Genomic DNA, 7,500 nt, shown 5'->3' with positions numbered 1-7,500 from the left:
AGGAGAAAGAGAAGGGGAGGAGGAGGAGGAGGAAGAAGAGTAAAAGGAGGAAAAGAAGGGAGAGGAGGAGGAAGAAAAAGAAAAAGAGAAGAGAAGGAGGAAGAGGAAGAGGAGGAGGAAGAAGAGAAGAAGGAGGAGGAGGAGGAGACGGGAAAGGGAAATGAAGAAGCAGAAGAAAGGAGCGTCGAGGTGAAAGGCCAGAAGACGAAGGAAATTTCGAAAAAAAGAAAAATGGACACAGAAACGACAGAAGACAAAGAAGACCCTTGAAAAGGGCAAGGCCCGTGTAACTGTTATAACTCAAGGGTAACCGTGGTATTCATGGGACAAATAGCTGTAGAACGCAAGCGGCGGGTAACAAGTCACTTAGGGGTGTGGATTTATGATAACTTTAGGTAATTATATGCGGTATCTAAGAACCACATAGGTTCGGTAACTTAGGAACGGGCAATTGGTATTTAAGGATCAGATTAAGGTTAACTTTGAGGTATATCAATGGTAACCATGAGGTTGGTAATCATGGTAATTGAAAGGTCGGTAATCAGAAAAAGAGAGAGTGGGGAGGAAAGGATGATAAAGAGTCAGTGAGTGAAGGAGAGAGGGGAATGACACAAACACAGAGACAGAGAGAGACAGAGGGGAGAGATATGAGAAAATGAGGAAGTGAGGGAGTGAATGAGTGAGGGAGTGAGCGAGTGAGAGAATGAGGGAAGTGAGGGAATGAGGGAATGAAAGCGTGAAAGACGGACAGACGGACGGGCAGACAGACAAACGGGTAGACAGAGAGACATGGACAGACAGATAGATAGAGAGGATTTAGAAAGGGAAGAGAATGGAAATAAAAAAAGAAGAGAGAGGGAAGGAGAGAGTGAAGAAGGGATGGAAGGAAAGAGGGAAAGGAGGGTGGGAGGAGGAGGAAGACATTAGGAGGTGGAAGGAAAAAAGGAAGAAATGAAGAAAAAAAAAAGGGAGGATAAAGGGAAGTTACAGGGAGTAAATGGAAAGTCTAGGGAGTAAAGGGAGTAAAGGGAGGGATGTAGAGGCGAGAAGGTTATTGGTAATTGTAACAAACTGATGGATATGGTGAAGAAAGGGGCGTTGCTATAGGGGACCCAAGGTGGCGGAGGCGGTGGGGGTGGGCGGGTGTGGGTGATGGAGTTGAGGGGAGTGGTATCAGCCTCACCTTTGCTCCCCCTTTCCACAAAATTTTGAAATAATATGACCTGTTACTCTGATCTGAAGCTTAGCAAACATTTTCATACACTGTCAAGCCCCCAAAACACAATCTATTCCCCCTACCCTTTCCCCCCTTTCCCCCCTCCCCCCTCCCTCTCCCCCTTCACAGTGGGCCTCCCTGAACACAACAAACTTTCCCCCTTTCCCTACCCATTCTTCACCTCTCCGTCATCCCCTCGCCCCCGTTCCTCTCCCCTTTCTCCCCTCACTCCCCTCCCAAATGGTTGGAACCTGGATACGCCACTGAGTTGGGGGGAGAGGGAAGGGGAGGGTCGAGGAAGAGTCAGGTGGAAAAGATGAGGCATACAGTACTCTCAGTCTTACTTTCATTGGGCTTCGATCTCACCTCTCCTTACTACCCTGGCCTGAGTTTGATCCTCACTAGCTACCACTGACTACCACTTGCCCTGACTATCATAGCACATAGGTAAAAGGTAATATTTGCAGCTAAGCGCCTCCTGACGTAAACTCGATTATTATTGAGGAGAATAATTTGGAGGGAAAGAAAAGCTAATATAGTGCATTCTTCGGAGACTTTTTTGGAGAGTTGGTGTTTTGTTTTGAAAAAGGACTATGAATAGTGGGAGTCTCCGGATGTATAACATTATTTATTTTAATCCTGGATCAAACTTTAATAATGTTCTGGATAACATTGGGTCATTTTTGCTCAGAATAAGAGATAGGTAGTATGTTTGTGAGAAGAAAGATGGATGTGTTGGCTTTGAGTGAAACTAAGCTGAAAGGGAAGGGCGAGTGTAAGTTTGGGAGTGTAAGTGGGAGGTTATCAGGAGTGAAGAGAGGGCGAGGGAGGGAAGGGGTGGCTATACTAATAAGTGAAGAGATGGGTAAACGTGTAGTGGAGTGGAAGGAGGTTTCCTCAAGGATAATGTGAATGAAGGTGAAACTGGGAAAGGAGATGTGGGTCTTTGTAAGTGCATATGGGCCTGGCAGTGAGAAGAGCGTAGAAGAAAGGGAGGCGTTTTGGATAGATTTAAATGAGTGCATAGAGGATTTAGGGAGAAATATCAGTGTAATAGTACTGGGAGACCTTAATGCTAGCGTAGGAAATGATTCAATTGATGGAGTGTTTGGGAAATGTGGAGTTCCAGGAAAGAATCGTAGTGGAGAGTTGATGGTGGAAATGTGTCTAGAAAGAGAGTTGATGATAGCAAATACAGTGTTTCGAAAGAAAGTCAAGCATAAGTACACATGGGAGAGGGTGGTGGAGAAAAGTGTGGTAAATAGAGTGTTAATGGACTATGTAGTGGTAAATAGGATTATGATAGGAAGACTTAAGGATGTACATGTGCTAAGGGGAGAGGGTGGGGGAATATCAGATCATTTTTTGCGTGGAAGGTAAGTTGAGAGTGGAGGATAGATGGAGAAAGAGGAAAGGGACAAAAGGTAGGGAGATGCTTAGAGTAAACTCTTTAAATGAAAAGGAAAAGGAGAAGGAGTACAAGAAGAAGCTGAAAGAGGAGTGGGAGGGAGTGAAGGATAGAGTAGAGCTAGGTGTGGAGGAGGAATGGGGATGGTTCAAGAAGGGAGTCACAAAGTGTGCAAAGATGGTGTGTGGAACAAGAAGGACAGGAGGAAATAGAAGGAAGGGTAGTGAATGGTGGGATGAGGACCAAAGAAGGTTATAGGAGAGAAGAAGCGAGCTTTCACAGATTGGTTACAAAATAGGACGAGGGAGTCATATGAGAGGTACAAAGAAAAGAAAAGAGAAGTAAAGCAAAAGGTAAAGGAGGCAAAAAGGAGAGCATATGTGAATTGGGGGAAGAGTATGGCAGAAAATTTTGAAAGTAATAAAAAGATGTTTTGGAAAGAAATTAAGAGAGGAAGAGGAGGCGAATCAAATAGAGAAGAAAAGATAAAAGGTGCAGATGGAGAGATGATAATGGAAGAGAAGGCAGTAAGGGGAAGATGGGCAGAATATTTTAGGGAGTTGCTAAATGTGAAGGAGGATAGGGAGGGAAAGATAGCTGCAGTGGGAAATGCTAAGAAAATGACCTTGATGAGTGAGGAAAATGGAGGAGAAATAAGGAAGGATGAAGTGAAGGCAGTTGTTAAGATGATGAAAGCAGGTAAGGCACCTGGTCTGGATGGATGCCATGCAGAATGTCTAAAAAAAGGAGGCACAGTGATGGTGGACTGGTTGGTGAGGTTATTTAATGTTTGCTGGAGAGAGGGTAGAGTGCCGGAGGACTGGAGGAGTTCCTGTATAGTTCCACTTTACAAGGGAAAAAGGGACAAGTGTGAATGTAGTAGTTTCAGAGGGATTAGTTTGTTAAGTGTAGTTGGGAAGGATTATGGGAGGATCTTGATTGAGAGGATTAGGAGAGGAACAGAGGGAGTAATTGGTGAGGAACAGTGTGGACTTAGGACGGGTAGAGGTTGTGTAGATCAGATTTTTGTGGTAAGACAGATATGTGAGAAAGCTATAGGGAAGGGGAAGGATTTTTTTTGGGCCTTTATGGACCTGGAAAAGGCTTACGACAGGGTAGACAGAAAGGCACTGTGGGAGGTTTTACGGATATACGGGATAGGAGGAAAGCTTCTGGGAGCTGTCAAGAGTTTTTATGAGAGTAGTAGAGCTTATGTCAGGATTGGAAATGGAGAGAGTGAGTGGTTCGAGGTAAAGGTGGGACTTCGTCAAGGATGCGTTATGTCGCCCTGGCTGTTCAATTTATACATGGATGGGGTAGTGCGAGAGGTAAATGCAAGGGTAGTGGGTCAGGGATTGGAGATGGTTAAAGAAAATGGAGAAAAGTGGGAGGTGAGCCAGCTGTTACTTGCGGACGACACTGCGCTTGTGGCAGGATCGGAGGAGGGATTGAGAAAGTTGGTGACAGAGTTTGGGAGAGTGTGTGATAGAAGAAAGCTGAAGATAAATGTGGGTAAAAGTAAGGTGATGAGATGTTCAAGGGGTGAAAGTGGCAGTAATCTGGAAGTGAGCATTAAGGAAGAGCAACTGGAGGAAGTAGATAGTTTTAGATACTTGGGTGCAAATGTGGCAGGAAAAGGTGGAGTGAAGGTGGAGGTAGAATGTAAATTGAGAGAGGCGAGTAAATGCCTTGGTGGATTAAAAAGTGTAATGAGGAATAGACATTTGGGAATGGATGCTAAGAGGAGACTATATGAAGGAGTGATTGTGCCAACAGCACTGTATGGGGCACAAACATGGAACATAAGAGAGGAAGAGAGAAGGAGTTTGAAAGTGTTTGAGATGAGGTGTCCGAGAAGTATGGGGGGGTTGCTAGGTTGGATAGCGTGAGAAATGAGGAGGTGAGGAGGAGAACAGGCGTGGAAAGGGGGTTGGGAGATAGGGTTGATGAAAGAGTGTTAGGATGGTTTGGACACATGGGAAGAATGAATAAAGAAAGACTGGTAAAAGAGGTATGGAAGGCAGATGTGGAGGGAGTGAACATGAGGGGACGTCCTAGGATGAGGTGGATGGATGGAGTGAAGGGGGCTTTGGGGAAGAGGGGAATGTCTGTTGAGGAAGGACGGGAAAGGACATAAGACAGGGGTGAATGGAGAATGGTTGTATATGGATGATGTTGTAATCCATGAGGTGGAATGGGCGGGGGGTGGGTGGTGGGTGAGGTAGTATGTGTGAGGAAATTTTGACGCAGCCCGAAGGGATTTCTTTCCGTCTTCTCCTTTATGCATGGGGGGACGGAGAGGGGGGGTCGCCGATTTAATGAAGCGGCCTTGCTGTGGATGTGCTGTGTCTTGCGACACTGCTTCTGACCCAGGGCAGTGGACAAGGTGCAGGGATGACCCGTCATCCAGGAGGTGCTAAGATAAGAGAGAGGGTGGAGGGGTGTGGAGTGTATTCAGGGATGGAATGGGTGGGAATGATTTTATGCTTTTTCCTTTTTGGCTACCTCCCTTGTAAGGGGGAGCCTTGGTATATGTATATATATGTAAATATATATATATATATATATATATATATATATATATATATATATATATATAGATAGATATAGATATATATAATATATATATACATATATGGAGGTGAGGTGGCAAAATGAAACGTTAAGGCTAGAGTATGGAGCTTTATTCAGAACCAGACGTTTCGACCTCTTGGGCCTTCCTCAGTGGACTGAATACAGAATAAGAATCAAAGTCCGTCAGCACCTTACATGGTGATCTGACGACCCTGCGTGACCAGTTCGCACAACTGGCGGTCGGCGAGTGTGGGGGGACAACGTGACCGGGGTGAGGTCACGCAGGCGCGTCAGATCACCATGTAAGCTGTTGACGGACTTTGATTCTTATTCTGTTTTCAGCGCACTGAGGAAGACCCAAGAGGTCGAAACGTCTGGTTCTGAATAAAGCTCCATACTCTAGCCTTAACGTTTCATTTTGCCACCTCACCTCCATATTTGTCTGTCTTTACATATATACATATATATATATATATATATATATATATATATATATATATATATATGTGTGTGTGTGTGTATATTTATATATATATATATATATGTATATATATATATATATAATATACATTAAATATGTATTGTAATATATATATATATATATATATATATATATATATATGTATATATATACATAGATGTATATAAATATGTATATATATATATATATGTGTGTGTGTGTGTGTGTATATATGTATATATGTGTGTATGTATATATATATGTATATATTGTATGTATATATATATATATATATATATATATATATATATATATATATATATATATATATATACATACACATACATATGCCAACGGCTTTTTTCCTTACAAGGGAAGTACACCCCCTAAAAAAAAAGCATAAAATCAACTCCCACCAATTCCATCCCCACATACTCCACTCCCATAACCCCAATCCATTCCTCTTATCTTGGCTCCTCCTGGATGATGGATCATCCCTGCTTCTCGTCCATTGCTCTGGGTCAGAAGCGATGTAGTAAGACACACCACATCCACAGCAAGGCCGGTTCATTTAATCGGTAACTCCCCCCTCTCCGTCCTCTCATGTATATATATATATATATATATATATATATATAAATATATATATATATATATATATATATATATATATATATATATATATATATATATATATATATACTAGCGAAATTACCTGCGTGCTACTGCGGGCAAATGATGATAATTTTAATTTTGATAGAACTTGTGGAGAAAAGTTACTTATCAATATAACTCAATGGGAAAGGTAACAAATATAATGTTAAGATAGAGAAAAAAACCAATTTGAGGAGGGAGACACCCCTTGGAAATAAAATATATTCGGCCGTAAGAGAAAAATTGAACTAAGTTTTCATTATCTTTGAAGTAGAGTTTTTTTTTTTTTTTTTTTTTTTTTTTTTTTTTTTTTTTTTTTTTTTTTTTATTAGGCTATCGATCCGTAAGGGGGTTATTAAGTCTGGCGTGAAGTTGTTCAGTCTCTACGTTTTTTCGTTCTTTTGAATGTGAGCTCGTATATTGCCGCCCACGAGAGAGTAAAATAAATATAACCAATATTTGGTAAACCTATACAATCATTTTACATTTACATGCTTTCTCCTTACAAAGACTATCATAGTTTGCGGCAACATTAATTTCACAAATATAGATAATATCTATGAACACATACAATGCCAAGCTACTCTTTTCCGTTCAGAGGTTAGACCATAGGATGGATATTTGTGCCTCTGTTCAGGGCCCCTCAGCTTCAACTAGAGTCCAATCTTAACCAGAGCAAAATCTCTGAAGAAAGTTTGAGCATCAAAATATGAAATGAAAATAAATAAATAAACGAATATATGAATGAATTAATGAATGAATAGATAAAATAATAATTAAAAGAATAAACATTTAAATGGGTCAATTAATAGGTAAATAATAAATAGTAAATAAATAGTTAAAAATATTGAATAAATATATGAAAAATAAATAAATAAATATAGATAAATAAATAAGGAAATAAAGAAAAATACAAAAAATAGAAATTAATAAATAAATAATGTTAAATGAGTATAGATAATAGATAAATAAACATATAAATAAACAAATTAATAGATAAATTAGTAAATAGATATGTAATGATTAAATGAATAGACGGATGAATACTTGTAGATAAATGAATAAATAGATATATAATGATTAAATTTATGTACAGATAGATTAACAGATAAATATATAAACAAAGAAATGAATAAATAAGTAAATAAATAGATAAATAAATAAAAAAGTGAATGAAAATATAAATGA

This window comes from Oratosquilla oratoria, chromosome 29 (assembly GCF_046742065.1).
Source record: "Oratosquilla oratoria isolate Oo_2021 chromosome 29, ASM4674206v1, whole genome shotgun sequence".
NCBI lineage: Eukaryota > Metazoa > Arthropoda > Malacostraca > Stomatopoda > Squillidae > Oratosquilla > Oratosquilla oratoria.
Note: the sequence above shows the minus strand (reverse complement) of the source record.